The following is a 19,008-nucleotide window of genomic DNA, read 5'->3' as shown; positions in this document are numbered from 1 at the left end:
TTATAACTCAGTTTATTTGTATTATAAACTTATAAAATGGATTTCAAACTTTAGGAGGATTACTTGTGACTCATTTATCGTGAAAATATAATCAATGGATCAATGATTTTATTTCTCACTGTAATTTTCAATTGAAGCTGGATATTAAAAAGAAATCTGAAAAAACGCATCATGACATTGTTTCTGGGTTAGCAGGCTTCTTGATGTGGGAAGGTGGTGGGATCTTCTTTAAAGCATCTATCACAATGATTTTCTACAGAAAAACCATGTGTGCAGAATTTAAAGCATGAGCTACTTTTTTGTTAAGTAATGATTGGTCCTTTTAATTAATCCTAATTCTTTTCCCCCAAATACCCACTCTTCCATTTTTTTTCTATCAGATTGTTTCAACACACTCTTCTTTAACTATGGAAAGAAAGCTTCAGAGATGAACTGGAGTGTCTTAATTAAACCCCAAAATTACCATCACCCTTCAGATCTCAAGATTTCTTTTTTATGTCCAAAGAAAAGCAGAGGCATTGTTGATTTGCACTTAAATAGTCATGTGTTGGCTGGTGCCAGTAGAATGTCCTATTAGATACAATGACCGTCTATTAAACTCTGTTTCAAATTAAAACCAGGGAAAACCCTACTCTCACTATGTCATCCCCTCTCATTATTTAGAATGAAAAAAACTGAGAAGAGATGAATGTAGCTTCTTCAAAGTCCTCTTCAAGCCAACACTTCTTGCTAATTAACTCAAGGTCTTTGTGGAAGCTCAATGTATATATAAGGTTTTAAGCTTATAGGAAACTTAAAAGTGAGTGTATACCACTTTCTGGCCAACTGCTCTTCCTTTTTCCCAGCATGAGAACTAATGCCAATCTGGAAAGTAAGCCATCTTCATAACCTTTGTTTTTTACCTTTTTCCTTTTTTGGAACTTCGCCGAAAGAACTTGTTTGTAAACTTGTTTGTCCTGCTCGCTTTTGCTGATGATATCATCCGCTATGGATCTAACATAAAAATAAACTCAGAAAAACAACGCAGTATCAACAGCACCAGTGCCATCTGAATTTCACTTTTAAACCTATCACAGTTCAGTTTTTGAAAACGTACTCTTTCCCGCAGAGTGATCATATTTGCTGTCCAGGAGATACAGCAGATAAGAGATGATAGTTATTTAATCAAAATCTACTTACATAGTAAGATGCCTAATATTTTACAAAAAAATCACACTGGAAAGAAGTGCCAAACTTATATAGTTACAATTATCTAAAGAACGTAATTATCTAATGAACATCTATGATAAAAACCTTTGAACACTTTAAGCCTTGAAAGAAATAGCATTACAGAAAGACAAACCAATGATGCAACAATATGACATTCAAAGAAAGACATTTTTATAACAGTCTTGAATTTTGTCCTCACAACTTCTACTTCTACATCAAAGCACTACTAACTAAATATACTGCATTCTTTTAAAAAATATTAAATATCATTTCAGTTCTATTTAACTGTTTTTTTCATAAAAATAATTACTTTTTAACATAAGCACTAATAGTTAGCTGAATGGCAGACAACTAAAGTGTATGTTGCACATATGAATCACACCACAACATCAAATCAAAATAAAAAAAATATTTTCAACATGAAACAACATGAAATAAACCTGCTTAAGCACACTAAAATTATAAAATACAGTTTTGTAGAAAAAAATGTTTGTGATTGTAGTTTCTCCTCCCGATATCAAAGCTGCTACTTTGTGTTATAGTCTGATCATTGCACAAAGGGAATTCTATATGTGAGGTTTCTTTACCTCTACTGACAGAACTGCAGATTCTTATTACTTATACATGACTTAGTCAGAGTCTCTTATACATGACATTAGGGCCATTTTTTCTGTGTGAAGCCGCCACTCAATGCATCCTATCTTAAGTTGTTCTTTCATGACCACAACGTGCCCCTTCAAACAAATCAAGCACTTTTTGATGAAAGATGGGAGAAACTGTCAATATGTAAATTGTCAATTTATATGTGGTGTGTGCACACACTGGCTCGTTTGTGGCGTTTCTTTTTTTTAAAAGAAACGGTCAAAAAAGAAACAATTACTGGAATAACAATGGGGAAAATCCACTAAGCAAACGCAAGAAATCACATTTTGGGGAGCATTACAGAATAATTACACATATGCTTAGATCACGAGCATTCACAGAGGCTGACAATATTTTAAGGATTTAAGATGTTAGTGCTTTGGCCGTCTCTAAGAAACCGAGATAATTCATACATTCAAATGCAAAAGTGTACCATTTGGAGAGTGTAGTGCAGTCTGTTCTGCTCACTGTTACAAATTTGGGAAAGGATTCCCTGGGTCCAGACATTAGGCACTTAATACTTAAATCTGTTTCCAAATGTAAAGCAGTTAACAAAAGCATGGTGCGTTAATGAAATGTGCTGCTACACTTGTGTAAAAATAATTACAACAGGTCTGTCTCATAGAATTTTTAAGCATCTCTTCTGACTCTCCCTTTGCACCCACAGCTACAAGAATTGCATACAAAAAAGGTAAGCTTAGGCTCTTGATTTGTTTTTTCTTTTAACTTCAGTGAATCAAAAACAAAGCTATATTCAAGCCAAACTCCATGCTGTTTTTATATTTACCGTACTCAAATAAGAAAATCAATAAAATACTACAACATATTTGCTGATTTTCTTATTTCAGTAAGCTACAGTACATTGTAATATACTCATAATAAATTGTATTTCATATGTGAATGTACTATTAGTGCCGAGTTTAGGTTGTTTTATTTTCATTTTTATCTGATAATTTAAACTTATCTTTGTGCTGTTCATTATAAGTTTTAAGTTTTAATTTTGTCATTTTATATACTTGTATATACAGCATTGTATATGTCCGTATATTGTATTTGACTTGCCTTTTGAAAAATTATTTCTTACTTTATTTTAGAGTGTTGTTTTAATTAAGTGATAAACAAATTCTTACGTAAGTCATGTTAATGTTTAACTATAGAAAAAAACATAACATTTCAAGAAGGCAGCTTTTTTTTATTTTGGATTTTATTTGCTCTTACAGAAAGGAATTGCCATATATTCATAAGAATTCTATCAAATTTATAAATGAATATAATGACCCTCTCTTTTACTAATTCATAATATGTAAAAAAAAGTAAAACTTGGCACTAACATCTCCTTGCTTTAATTAGGTAAAAAAATGTATTGGTATAAGTACTGTTGCCTCTTACGTTTTAAACATTAGTGTTGAATACAGTTTCTTCATAGATAGTAAGAAGCTATAAAGCACCCAATTAATTTATACATTAAATTATTTAAGCAAATACGTAAGTTAAAATGTAAAATAACTCTGGAAATCTGCATGTAATTTTACACTGCTTTGATAGATAAAGACCACTTAGAACATAACTAGATATATTCTTAATTAAACCGGTATAGATTCACAACATGTATTTCAGTAAGGCAACAAGATGTCATAAGAGCACAGTACAGAAGGGACTTTGAAGATGATTTGAATATGTATTCTTTTTTTTAGGTTTGTTGTTTTTTTCCGGTCAAAAATGTATACATATTCGCCGGCACAGAACTGGAAGAGTCAAGACAGTATGATTGATTTATAATGTTGTTATATTATGACTAATACTATGATAGCTGGGTTTGGGGGTAGGTAGGAGACGTAGCGAAAGGCAGGAGTTTCATGAGCTACAAAGCCAGTGAACTGGAGACTAGCCGTGCCTACAGACAGCTGTCCATGTGCCTTCTGGCCATGTGCTTTATTATGCCAGTAAATAACTGTCTCTTCTCCTAGAGGTATTAAAGTCCAATTTATTAAGCTATGATACAATTATTTTAAAATATTTTTAAGCAAAAAACAAAATTCTCTTTAATGTGAGATGAATTTCAGTTAAAACTGTTTGCTTTCTTCTGTTTAAAACTTGTCCATGTCCATGAATTTTGTGAACAAAAACTATCACTCTCTCCCTTTTGGTGGGGAGTTCAAATAACTCTAATATAGCTACTGAGCAACATTATATAATAGTAAATGTTTTATTTTCAGCAACAATTCTGTATTGCATGGACCAATATTAAATACTGAAAGGTGTTCTTCAAGGGCCCACTCCAGAGCCACTTCTTTATCTTTCAAGTCTAGATTTATATAGGAAGTCAGATTTCATAGAGTGGATATTTTGCAAAGACTTTAATGCTGTATTGCATAGTACCCTCGCCCAGTTTGTTGTCTTCTGACTTTGCTCTCTTGTTTGTTGCAGGCACAATTCTTTATGAACAACTGATTTAGCTTGCTCTAGTCAAATGAGACATATTTTTCATAATCCTGTTAGAAAAGATCCTGTTTTGAAGTTTTTAAGCAACTATTAAGCATAAATGATCTGTAATCTAATATTTTCTTATACGATGCTCACATATAGGACCTGATTGCATTTCACAGAATTTATATGTAAAATCGAATCGATATTATTGGTACAAAGTTTTAATAATTTGGAATAAGTGAATTCTAAATGAGCATATTTGTCTCCAAACTGTAACGCAAGTTCTACATTTAGGCAATTTAATGTTTTCTTTCTGTTCCTGCCAGTAGCTCTTCCTTAGATAAGTTCAAGCCATGAAATTTCTTTTTTGTTGATGTTTAGACATGGAAATGTAAAGTATTCATGGCTACTATAGCCATGAAAAATTGATGAAATTACAGTCTGTTCGGGAAAATAAAAGCAAGCTGGAACAAAAGGAGTTTGCTTCTGTCAGCAATCTGGTGGCGCCTTTCAACAGGTGAAAGTCTTCTGTGTGGGATCGGCACGTGAATTCAGCCAAACAAGAGCACCCCTGCTGAGGCAGGATAAAAAGAAGCACAAACCAGAACTATACAGATATTGATTAAAACAAGCCCCAGCCTTCTTTTCCAACTCTTCAGACTCTTAAGTGTTACAGATATGGCACATTTCACCCCCAGCCTATACATGAGGCAGTTCAAATTGGGGATGAATAGCCAGCGAGCACTTTCAATTAAAGTACTATTCAGGAGGATACCAAGTGAGCCTTTGTAAAATTTCAGCGTGGATTTTTTTATTTTTAAATGTAATTTTATCTTTTATTTACTTTGACAAACTTTTAACTATTATTTTTGTGATACAATTCTGTATCTACAAGTGACTTATCCTCCTATTCTATGTTCATTTAATTTACTATTATTTTTATTCCACAAATTCCTATACAGCTCAGCACCACAAATAATCTTTGTTTATCTACTGCTTTATAATAATTGATTTATATACACTATATACACAGTATTTATAATAGAGACATAATACAAAATTGTGCATTAATTGTTTATATTTCATTTTACACTTCAATACACTCCTTAAAATGTATAAATTGACAAAATCTCGTTTTAGATCTGTTAATGAATGAAACCCAAGAAGTACGTTTAAAACTATCATCTGAAGTTCACACCTGAAAAGGACATCTGTTTTGTTGAACTTGACTACAGCTTTTGCTTTTCTGTTGTGGTATACAGTATGTCACACTATTTTTAAGTATTTTCAGGTAACACGTAACAGAAGCAAGCTCTTTTACTCTTTCATTTTTGCCATAATAAAAAGTAGACACTAGAAGGTAAAATGAGATTCCAACTTCTTGGCCTCTGTGTCCAAAACTCATTGAAGTCAGGCCACCTGATGAGACCTCAGTGTTAATTAGAAAATCCCCAACAAGAGCTCAGAGACCAATATCAGCTGTCAAAATCCCACGTTTCCCTCTCTCACCTCTTTCAAGTGCAAAACAACCTGTGTCTCAAAATGTGTCAAAGAATAAAAGGGCAAGCTACCACTGTGGGCTTTGACTTGGCTCTATTCAAGACCGCGGTACTATGAATACAGCAAAATCTCAAATGAAAGTTTTAATCTCTGCATCACATTCAGCCCAAAGAGAAAGGGGTTTCCTTTTTAACAACTTCCCCCACAAACCTTTTGTAAAGCCTTGGTTCTAAAAGTCTTAGATTTTGCTCTGACCCAGCAAGGGTTATTTGCCACAGAAAGCCTCCCAACTAACCTCTTTGTCCGGGTGAACCTTAAAAAAGAAAAAAAAAATCTTTCTCCAGCCAAAAGTAACTCATGCAAAATGCTTCCTGGGTGTGAGTGATGTGAGAGCGATGAGAATTTAAACACAAAAAAGCACCAAAGTGAACATTATTCCAGACTCAAATCTCTGCACTCCTCTTCCCAAAGCTTAATTTTTCTTCTTTCTGCGATTGATTTAATTCCATTTATTGTTTGAGATAGTTAAGTTTCTTATTTAAAAAAATACTTAAGAAAGTTCATGTTTTATTCAGAATCAAATTTAGTATCAAGTTTATAAAGGATCCCATAAAAAAGTCTAAAGTGCCATTCTGAGCTCTCCCTGCTTTTGTATAAAGTTCCCCTCTTCATCAGGAGGCATGATTTCATGACTGAGTGAGAATGAAAAAACCCTTAAGATTGTGCTCTAGCTCTCAAGTGAGTATTTTTGTTATTTTCTCTCAGAGCAGTAACACCTACATTGTATGCAGAGAGACAGAGAGTATTCAATGCCTTCAGAAAAAGGCATTCACTTCAAGGCAGCTGGAGAGGCCAAGTGTTCAGCTTGGCCTCTTCACTCTTGGATGGGTTTTGTGCAAAGCACAAATTTGGAGGCCTTTCCTTTACACTTTCTGGCAGAAAATGACTATAAATTCTCTCTAGCACTTTTACAGACGAAACACTTTTATTCTGTACCTTCAGTCAGTCAAACTGTATTTTAAGGTTTGCAGCATTCTGCTCAATGTCACCTTTCACTGTATTATGCCACTTTTATAGGCCTTACTACATATATCACAAGGAAGTAGCTGAATACATCTGTGAAATGGGAGCCAAAAGATAAGCTGAAGTTCTTCCAAAATTTGGAACGTTCTTCTTATGTTTTTTAATGGTATAGCCACCCTTGGATACTTGCCTTTTCAATTTTACAGCCTACATTTCAGAACCCCGCTCTTTCTGACAGACTGGTGAATAAAGTGCTTCTTTCAAAAGCTCTCTTTACAGAGTAGCCAAGAGTTCAAAAGGTCCTGATGGGATGTTTAGGACCTTTCTGCCCTGAGTCTTGACCAACTGTGGATGGGAGCAAATACCACAGAGCTACTGTGGCTGTTCACTTCATGAAGTCGACAAAAAAGATGAACTGAAGCCTTTTCTGTCTTCTTTTTGCCTTTATCCTCATTATACCTACACCTTCTCATCTATTGTCCTCTCTCTGCCTACAGATTGCATGCAGTTTACTTAGCTTTAGAGCACTTAGTAAAGGCATGTTCAGAGCCTACTTCTAGGAACATATCTATGTATAAGTACACACATGCACACTCCCAAGCACACACAAACATATTTATATGCAGTTGCTTTCTTTTTACTGCAAAATAAAGTAAAGTCAGACAAATTTAAAGATAAGAAGGCACAAATGAAGATTACTCACTATCTGGCATTAAAAAAAAAATCAATGACTTTGACTTTGCACTGTTTACAAATGTCATTTAATATGGCTTTGTAAATCACCTGCATTGATTAACATTCCCAATTCACAAACAATATTCTTCAACAAATGGTTGAAGGACACAATTGAAGCTGCTGACAGGCAATGAAGTGTTACAGGCTAAATGCCTTCCTATATGTGTAACCTTTCTTCTGTTTTATTAAAAAACAGATCTACTAGATCTACTAGAAAAAAATGATATAAATGTACCAAATGGCCTCCTCTTGTTTAACCTTAACACAACATTCTTCTATTATTCTTATGTACACATTTGTGCTATAGAGGTACAGTAAGCTAAAAACAACCGAAGAAGGCTCCACAGCCGAAACATTGCATTTCCTTCCTTCTTTTTTCAGCACGGAATAAACCTTTAATTGTTCCTTTGTAAGCTAAAACCTACCTTTTAAAAACGTCTTTTTAAGGGTAATAATGTAACAGGAGCTTGAAAATTATTTCAAACTTATTTCATTTTAGAATAACTGAAATAGAATGCAACCTTTAGGTCCGGTAATTTGACTCTTTATATATGTTTGTAAATTACACCTTAATAACTTGCTTATCACCTTGAATTTCTGGGGGTGATACAAAGAGGTATTGTTATAATATAGCGTGCTTAAATGTACTTTAACGTGAGTATTATTTAAGTGTTGCCACCATCACATTCATCTTTTACAGTAAACTACTTTATAGAGGCTTCTCCAAACATCTATCTTTATTCAGCTTTCTCCTGAAAACGTACTGATTATACCATGAGCATGTGTCCAGCATGTAGTATTATTACACTTTTGTGACATTCAATGAATGGAAGAATATCACCTTCCCTTTTAAGTGAGTGAGTAGTAATGGTGAGAAAATGAGAAAAAAAAACTATTTTTGAGTAAACAAAGCTGGTCTGACTAAAGGAACTTGGTTCTTTCACATCCATGAATTCAGCAGGTATCTTGGTGGGCATTATCCCAGGGCTCCAACTGTTGCTTCCTTCTTGATGCCTTTCAGATCTTCACACCAGAAAAGATAAAAGAAGATTAAGATATATAATCTCAAATCAAACATGCTGATATTAACACCACTTTACCCAGCTGCTTTTCAGTTGCTGCTGTAATTTTGACACAAAAAAAGAAAAAAAAGAGTAAAATTAAAGTCTGGAATGTGGATTAAAAGAGTCAGACAGCAGATTCAAAGAAACTCTTGATGTTTTCGTCCCATTTGTAGATAGAGGCAGATGCTCTGTTGTGTCTGAGATACCATTCCATAGCACTCTGTTTTAACCGTTTACAGAAATTCTTCTGGAAGGAAGAAGGGCTAGGTTACATTTTGTACATTTTGCTACTGTGTGAACTGTGTTAATTTTCGTATCTGTTTCTGAATTTTGCAAAATCCAAATTGGTTGCAAAAAACAATTTAGTAACACTGTTGCAAATAGAGGTTGCAAATAATATGTAGTAATAGTTTAGAAGTGGAAAATTAGTATTAATAGACTGACAAAAATATTATATTTAACCTCTACTGTAGATTTATTGCATATTAGAAAAATATGATATTATATAAATATATTGGAAAAGGCCCATCGTTACCTTTATAATACTTTATAAATATGATAACAGCTGGTTTGTATATCATGAATTTATAAGGTGACATTATTTGCAGCTCCTAATCTAAATACCTAATTTACATAAGGTATTGAAGAACACACATTACATATTAACTGTATGGATTTGACCTTAACTTGTTGATTAAGAATCACTATTCTTTTATTTCTCTTTTCACATATAAATTCATTAGTTGTGCTTTAATCAAAATTTAAATATTGAACTATTTAAGAAATGCCAATTTTTCTTTATTGAAGATTCTTACATAAAACTCTTTCTTTTGTACACATATAATGAACTACATCACATGATTTCTATAATTGTGTAATCCAGAATGTTTCAGTTTATGAAATTATACTTCATGGACATGGACCTTTAATGATTTAATATATTTTATTTTTTTCTGTGGAATCTGCAGTGTATTGCTTAATGAAATACCCAGAATACTAGAATGCAATTGCTACATTTAAAACCTTATTATGACTCTCCTATTATCTAGGATGAGCAAAGAGAGATTAAAGCTTGCCTGAGAATTTCAAATAAAAACAACTCCATTACTTTAAACAATTTGTTACTAAAGGTTGGATCTTAAAAATATTTTTGAATGATTTCTGCATTAAATATTTTGTACCCAGGGTGAGTTGACATTTCGCAATTATTTACTATTGATTACATTTAGAGCAGTACCATTTCAGGTACATTTTAAATATGTGGTTTGATTTGTCTCTTCTTAAAAACAAAATGAAGCACAAATAGGCAGGTGATATTTCACTACCTGTTCTCTTTACACTAACTGCATGAAGGACATCAGAATAAACTTATTACGCCAATCACAGTGAAAGCTACACTGGATATCAGGTTGCAATGAAATTGCTACCACAGTCGTTGTGCTTCATATGTACACAGGAGAATAGGAGGTTCTTAGTCTGCAACATCCTGACTTGGGCTTTCCCCCAGAGAAGACACAGATCAACAGATCTGCTGGTCCTGTCGCCATTCTGTTGACACCAATCAGTAGACTAATCCTCAATTGTCATCTCAGTCATGGATTTAATAGCCTAAGTCTTAAAGCAAACAAAGTTGGAACTAACAGGCAAAGTTGCGATTAGACAGAAGCACATTCAGAAGTAAATAAAACACATTCAAAATAATAAATATTTTGGTTCAATATAAACTTTTCTGGTCTGCCAAAGGGACCTGTGGAGAGGTGATAATAATTCCCTGTAGATAACGGAGGCAATATGCAATTATCTGACTAATCATAGCTGTCTACTGGAAGAAAATATATCAAACTTTTCACATGTGCCTTATAATTTATTTAATTGTCTATTAGGTTAACTGGGAAAACGCCTCAGGTTCACAATAATTCTCATTATAATAACAAAGTGGCTGGTTGATTTTGTGGCACAGTATATGTATGTGAATATTAATGGTGATTTCTTCAAAACTCCAATTGCAAATCCAAATGTCCTTTTTAATATTTTTTTAATTTCTATTAATTATCATCTCTGCACATTACATAGCTAAAGTGCAGATTAGACACAGTAACTCTGGACTACTAAATTACATCTGTAAAGGTTAATGAGTCTACTGGATCACAATCAATCTTACACCTACAGTCAGATGGGAGCCAATTTAAAGTTTGTAAATTTTAAGTTGATAAATTTCCTTTCAATACTGAAAGGAAGAAATAAACCTCAATTAGGACTTAGAAATTAATGCCACGGGTTAACTTCCTACCCATCAAATGATATACCTGTGAAGCATCACTGTGCCATACACTACAAAAAATGATTATTCATTTGATCCAGCCTTTTGTTTTAGCTGAGCGCATAGCTCATTCTTAGTGAGGAATGTTAAATGTCAGGTGCCTGCTTTTTTATTCTAAATTTTGTTTAATTTTCCTTGATAATCTTTAAAAAACCCTTTCATTTTCAAAACACACTCACAGGCCAGGTCAAAAAAAGCAGCGAATAAAACCTAAAATGCAAAGGTTTTGTGCTGTTATGCAAATTGATCAATCAGTAAATGCTTCACTGAGAATTATATTTGAATTAAATGAGGCTTCGGTTTCTTTATGACTGAACTGCAGGCCAAAGTCTCAATGCAGAGTCCTAACTCCACAGCAATCCATATTATTCATTTGACGAAATGTGAACTGACATAAATACCATGGCTCACTTTCAATCCGATTACTTGGCTAAATCACATCAATACCAACCCAGCCAACAGACGCTAGCGTCCCTCATTCATAAGGCCAGCTAACAACCGACAACTCCTCCCTGGTAAACAAGCACCCACGCTGCCACCTCGTAGCCCCACGCTCAACCCATCATCCTTTCTCAATGGACCCTATTCGACAAGGTGCCTTACTCTGCTCCTACCACTCAGCCCTAAAACAAAGCAAAATATTGTGTTGATGGGCTGAAATTCCAGAACAGCATTATATTGCCAAAGAGCCCTATACAACTTATTGGATTTAAAAAGGGTCTTATTTCTGACAGAAAATGCTTCGGGTTTTTTTTTAAACCGTTTGAATGTTATTGAGTTCAGTTTCAAACGTGTCCCTGTTATAAGAATAATGCTGCAGGTTAGCATGACCAAGGGGTCAATTTTTGCTGAAGCCATCGTTTGTTATCCCTCTGCCCTTAATTTAAACTCATGTTGACAGCCACAGAAATTTCCTTTTTTAAGTATTGCACCTCGAAGCTTGGGTTTTGGAGACCACATTTTAACCAGAAGCATTTACAAGGCATTTCTAAACAATCTACCAGGTGCAGCAAAGTCTTCAAAAGGCCTCACTGTTCCTGTGAAACTGTGAGACCATATTACTTCTAATAAGATTAAAATTACAATTAAATATATTGACCACATTGATATGCAACAAGCCCCATGACCAATCTAGAACTAATGAGGGTATTCTGTTGTTTTTACATTCAGAGTTGTTTTTGAATCAGTATGCATGCAAGACAAGAAACAATCTAACTAATGAAGAAACTACTGAGCTTTCATTTCAAAGGTTAATTCTAGTATTTCAAAAATGAATGTGGCTACTTTTATATTTTAATACCTTTCAACTAATTTAGAAATTATTTCAATCTACTTCACACTTATATCTAAAAACTGCTAATAACAGCATAAATTACAGCTCTGATTTTCCCTTTTTTGCACTTATAGCCAAATACATTTTTTAAGTCCAAAAATCATTTAGAAACTTTAGGAAACCAATTATCTTAGAATCTTGTATACAAGATTGTGATCAATAGCTTTAGATGTCAGATTATGCAAATAATTACATTAGACATTTACAGTCATGGCACTGTATGTCAGTAATTCTCTATAGATTTCTGGCATTTGTTCTCAATTGGCAATAAAAGTGTGAACTGTATGAGATTATTTTGTCAGTGCAATGCTTACAAATTTTACCATCAGACTTCATTTTCAAAAAAGGTTCATTAAGCTTATTGATTTGTTTTTAGTAAAATGCTGTTAGGAAACACCAACATACTCATTAATAGCATATATATTCATGTTGATTAATTCTTTTGCTCCAGAGAAATCACTGCCAATATGATTTGACAATTTTCCTTGCCTATTGCAAAATACAACAATCTTATCACCAAGGGCTGACAGTTGTAAAAAAACAAATGTGATCTTCAATTGCATACATTTAGTGAGCACCAAAATACAGACCAGAAAAAATCATTTCTAGCACCTAACCATAAACAGTGCTGAGGGAAAAGATGGAATACATTACAACTACAGAAAGGTATTACTTTTTAATTACATAAGTAGTTGGGAGAATTTGGACAGAAATTTCTTTAAAGAAGTAACATTATTACTTTACATAATACAGTACCTTCACACACTTCACAGAATAGTATAAATAATTACTTTTTTTAAATTATTTCCCTCTCATATGTTGATCATTTTAAGAAACAATCCCTTAAACAAGTAATTTGTAACTTCTTTAAACTTTCCCCTACACTGGTCATATAATCCTGATGTTTTAAGATGTGAAGGTTCTACTGATAAAAATGCTCTCAAAAAAGTAAGCATTGTGTCAAAATGCTATCAACAAGAAGTGAAAGAATATAAATTAAACATATTGCAATGGCAGTGACTAGAGGCAGGTAAAATAATCTCAATAATCCGTCAGTTCAAAAGGCAGGACTAATGCTTTTTCTCTCTAACAGATCTATAACAGTAGTGAGCCACTTGGCATGGTGGCACAGTGGTTAGCATCACTGCTATGCAGTGCAGGGGTCCTGGGTTCAAATCTGGGCCTGGTGTGCTATCAATAGGGGATTTGCATGTTCTCCCTGTGTTTGTGTGGGTTTTTGCTGGATGCTCCTATTTCCTCCCACAGTTCGCAGAAATACTGGTAGGTTAATTGGCTTTTGGGAAAACTGGCCTTGGTATGAGTGTGTGCAAGTCCCTGTGTGTGTCTGATGATGGACAATCATCCCGGCTCCCCTATGACCCTGAATTGGATGAAGGGGTTAGAGGAGGGATGGATGGATTCACTTGACAATTTATTTGGAAATTTTCAGTGTTTCTTTTACCCGACACAGGAACTGTGCTTGTTACAAATGTATACATTCCAATGAAGCTTTCTCTTACTATAAATAGCACCAGGATACCACACAGAACTTACATTAAAATTGGAAATTTATATTTAACTGCACCAACCACCGAGAACAAAATTCACTAGACATTTCTCAACAGTTATAAAAGCCACTGTCTCATAGCAAACAAGCCACTGAAGCAAGTATCCAATAGCTCTTAGATAGCTCTTAGTTTGGCCACTTGAGATTTATGAGTGTTTATGAGTATAAGAAAAGCACAAAAACAGACTTTGGCACCATTATATGATTATACCAAGATGGAAAGTTCAAGCAAGGAAAAAATAACAAATCCGTAAATTCCCTAATACACAAAATCACCTAAATTTGCTAAATTGCCATGGGTCCTATCATGGTACTAACTTCTGGCTAGATAAATATAAAAATGTGTGACACCTTCATGGTAGAATCTAAGTAACTGAATACAACAAGGTTTCACAATTCTTCTTTTATTTTGAGCATGTTGTTGTCAAGAAGCAAATACATCATAATCATTTACCATAAAGGAATTATGAATCTAAGAATTACCACATAAACCCATGCGTACACAGCACGAAATCAAAACCTTCAAAACCCTTCATTGAGCTACCGACACAAAATGTTCTTGTTCTGAACTTCAGCCTTCAGATTTGGCTAGCAAGCAAATCAAAGAACAGGTGCTTTGAAACCAAGACAAGCTGAAACGCTTTGTACAAAGAGATACGGTTTTTTTTCATTGAACATAAAAAGGTTTATGTTTAATGCAAAGTTAATATCGATTTAATGCTTGTCAGTGATTTTTTGTATCTTACAGCATCGCTAATCCTTTTAATGTTCCACAGTCCTCGGGTCTAACTCAGAAACAGATGCAGCTGGTCTTGAGATATTAACTATCAGGACGAGCCTGAAGAAAGAACATATTCCTGTACCCATGACATTAGGACAAAGCCCATTACCTCTACGAAGGATTTCACGGCGAAAATAAATGTTGTTGTTCTTTTAAAAAAAAAGGGCAATTCTGCGTATTTCTGGTTTACCTTTCCTTTGTGTGCGAGGGGCCCGTGCCTGCTCGTTTCGGCTGGTAGGACTGATTGATGAGGTGAAGCTTGCGATTAAACGAACGGAATTAAGACAATTTATTAAGGATCTAATAAACATTTAAAGCCTGTATATTGTTTTGATTTAATTTTTAAAATGTATTGGTACGCATTGAAATCTCGTTAACACGTATGCGAGCACTCACAGAAAATACTACTGCATACAAAACACCGTTAAATCTACAGTACTGTTATGTTCTTTGTTTAAAATACCACAATTAAAACTTTTTACGCTTTTAATTAACTTTCATTTAAATCGAATTAACTGCTCTGTTGTAAAAGAAACACTCGTCGGAAAGGAGAACTTAATAGAACTGAATGAATATCTTAATGACAAGTTTTATATTGAGTATAAGGCTTGATACTAGGACACGCTACTGTATGTTAGTTTTAAATATAGCTGAATCTCGCTCACAGGTCTTATCTAAAACCTCACTGGGGTAGAAACAGAGAGAAACGCTCAATTTAACTTGGGATGAGCTGTTTTCTTTAAGATATTCAATGCAAAAACTTCCACCTCTGCTACTCAGAAAGTCTATATCAGTTCAAACATCCCGACATCATAGGACGGTAGCTGTACTTTTTCTTAGCCTGTTCAAGGGCTACTCAAATTATATTTTATCAAGAATACCCAATATAATATTTCTTAATTAAAGGATGCCATAATATTTTGACAACAAATAGCTAATGACAGCTTCCAGTTGACATATTCCAAATAAACAAAACTGCGAGGAAGGTGGGGGGTCGACTTAATATTTAGACAAAAAATATCAAGGGAATGTATTATTTGCAAAGAGTAGATATTTGAAGTGAAACACGTGAAGTGAGAATGCCTTCATATATACAAAGAATTATTTCAAGATAAACAATACTAGCTTGGGCTGTCCATTTATTCATAAATACAAAAATGACTCTCACCCCTCCTCCACAGACAGACCAGTAACAGGAAGAAAAACAGTTAACCACCTGTCAGGCTAGAAGTACAATAAAGCAATCCAAAAAGAGCTTTTCATGCATGGGTAATATATTTGTTCAGCCACTCACTTAATGAAGCTGATAAATGTGATGCAAAACAATGGTCAAGTTAATCTATTTAGTAAAATGTTTTGAGATCTCGCGGCTGTGTTAAGGACTGCACTGTTTTGGTACATTTTCATTTAAATGCGCCCAACTCTTCTCTCGGGCGCACAAGGTGGTGAGACATTCTATGTGGATATAATTTCTTATAAATGTGCCTTTAATGGGTTTAATTCACCATTGCCAGCTGTTTTGCGCTATTTGGTAAAGGAAAACAAACGTGCCAAGCTTGGAAAGCTAGTTGAAATTAGTTTCGGTCACTGGGGCTAAGCTATATTTCCTGCAAACCATCTGCTTGATTGGCACAATAGAGGGATTTTCGGGAGAAAATAAAGGAATTAAAAAAAGCTTTGAACGTCCAACAGTTACTTTTTGCAGGGAATTGTGAAGGTGCTGTTTTAGGTGTCTTAATACCACTGCCACAGATTGCGGGTCTGGGGACTGTTCAGAAGGGCTTGGGTACTTGGAATAAGCTAAGGCTTTAATTTTGTTTAGGTAAATCCGACCCATAGGTAATATTCGTTGAATTAAATAAAGGTTAAAGGTTACTATATAACGGTCATATGAAAAGCTTTAGTGCTAGAAGAATCTCGTTTGTACTCGGTAAGGTTTTGTTGCAATATTAGTCACATTGGAGAGTGGCTTCAGTCCCCAGAGGGATGTTAATTATTTTTTCAAAATGAAATTATACTTATTTGGTGATGGATGCAATCAGAACTAAAATACACAGCGCAGACGTTTTTTGTAGAACAAAATCGGTTGTCTAAAACTATATTCAAGATCACACAATGTGTTAACATCAATTGAAAAAGTAAGACCTTTTTACATTTTTAGGATTTACCGTAAGATAATAACAATTGGTAAATTTCATTATAGACCAAATAACTATTGATTGAATTATATGCATTTCAAAGATTATATAAGGTCCGGTGAACGAAATTGAACCATATATTTGTCGCGGAGTTGATTTTTAATTTGTAAGTAATTTCTTCAGTGCTACGGTAAATCATTCATATGATCTTTAAAAGTAACCGATATATACGAAATAAAATAAATCAATAAATATTAACACGAATTATTGCCCGATTCCACCTGTTACTAAAAATACATCGGCCATAATTTTGTGGACGAATAACAAAAGCTGAGTATTGGCTTCAACGTATTTGAATTGTTCATACAATAAAAAGTTACGCAATATTAGAAACCGTTGAAAGCAACGCGCTTTTCTCAGAAGAAAAGAGAAAAGGCATAAAACGCAACATGTCCGAATTCTTTGGACGATCTGTAATATTGTTCACTACAGTGCCATTTACCCTGCTGCCGTTAGTTCCTGCTGTAACGACTCCTACTGGGTTCTGAGCGTCTAACGCACAATTTCATGGAGATTTATCCTCTGACTTCACTTGTGACACACGCGGGGTTGAAAACTTTCCTTCCCTCAACTTTTTAAACTCGAGACAAAGATGAGTTGACTTTTAAGAAATAAAATTGAAGATATCCAGTTTAAAATGAATAGTTCACCGAACAAAACGGACAGAACACTGGTCAAACACTATTAGTCACAGGTCTTAGCCCAGCACTTCAGAACTCTCTTCTCTTAAATGAGTAGACGCTGAAAAGAGCACGCCCAAAAGAGATTTTAAAAAATAAAACCTTTTGTCAATTTTTCTTGCCTTATTAACTATTTCTTCAATAGGTGCTTATCATTTTTCTCCTGCGGTTCGGAAGAAATTCTTCAAGGGTGTGCTCAGCCAAACCACATGAAACTTATTCCACGTGTGGCTCAGCATGTGTCTGACCCAACCTTACAAACAAAGGCATTCCCCTTTCTTAAAACCAGAGAAACTGCCAGCAGTGGGTCTATAGAAAATAAAAACATCCAATTTATATATATATACACACATTTTCTATCCCTCTATACAGAGCAGTAAAATAAATCATGCAGTTGGATACCACAACGACCACAATACTAAATAAATAAAAGCATTTTATTAAAGCAATATAAAAGCAAAAACGCAATATTTTTTCTATTATTATTATTAGCTATGACTCCGGTATTAATTCAAAATATTTTGATACCAATACAGAAATGTGAAGGTACCACATGGTGTAGACTGCTTGCAAAGATTATCATTAACTTGTGTGAAACTGGAATAGTCCTATTCCTTCATTTTTAAATTTGTTGGGGTGTATCTTCAATTATGCTACAAATAACATTAAATACAAATATTTAACTTATTCTGCTTTTTGCTATTCCGTTGGTAACAAACGGGTAGTAAAGCACAGCCTACTTTCTAAAGAAATGAATAGCTGGCGAAACCGGTATTTAACAAAAAAGAATAGTAGGACAGCTTAAGACTGCAATGCAGAATAACATATATTCAACGTCTCCTTAATTTGAGTTTAATATGAGGTTTAACAGTCTTTTTTTAAGAAATGTGTTATAAATCACAGATGCACTTTTATTCAATGGTTAAAGCAGCGACATGGGGATAATGGACCAAAAACGTCAGAACAAAAAAACACGTCCATAGAAATAAAGCTGGATAATAAGATTTTTCAGAAAGCTTTGTGTTTGGAAAAGAAAGACAGCAAAACAGCTGAGGGTGACAGTTAGTTCATGGTTAATAGGATAAGAGCTGCATGGTTAAGGCTGCACACTTCTCATTGCAAATGTGCAGCGGACCCAGGGAAATTAGGAAACTTTTCAAACCGATAATATTTAACACATCTGTTAAAGCATTCTGTGACGAGGAATCACTTTAATACATTATTCCATAACCCGGACCAGACAGAAACTGAAAAAAAAACAGCACGAAGAGAAATTACCCAAAACATTTAAAGCGGACCCGGTTATTAAATACACTTCTTGCCAAAATCACTCTTTTTATTGTTGTGGACAATGACGAAATGAATCTAGAAGAAAATATTAAAAACCGAGTTCATAATCTAACATTTTTTACGCTTTAAAACTTTATGATTGTTAGTAGTATATTTTAAAAATAAACATGAAATAACTTTAAAAATACATGCGTTTAAAATCCACTATATTTGCCAGTGAATTGAATTTATAACTCTAT

The sequence above is a fragment of the Atractosteus spatula genome, chromosome 16 (genome assembly GCF_055471065.1).
Source record: "Atractosteus spatula isolate fAtrSpa1 chromosome 16, fAtrSpa1.hap1, whole genome shotgun sequence".
Lineage (NCBI taxonomy): Eukaryota > Metazoa > Chordata > Actinopteri > Semionotiformes > Lepisosteidae > Atractosteus > Atractosteus spatula.
This window is presented reverse-complemented; position numbering follows the sequence as displayed.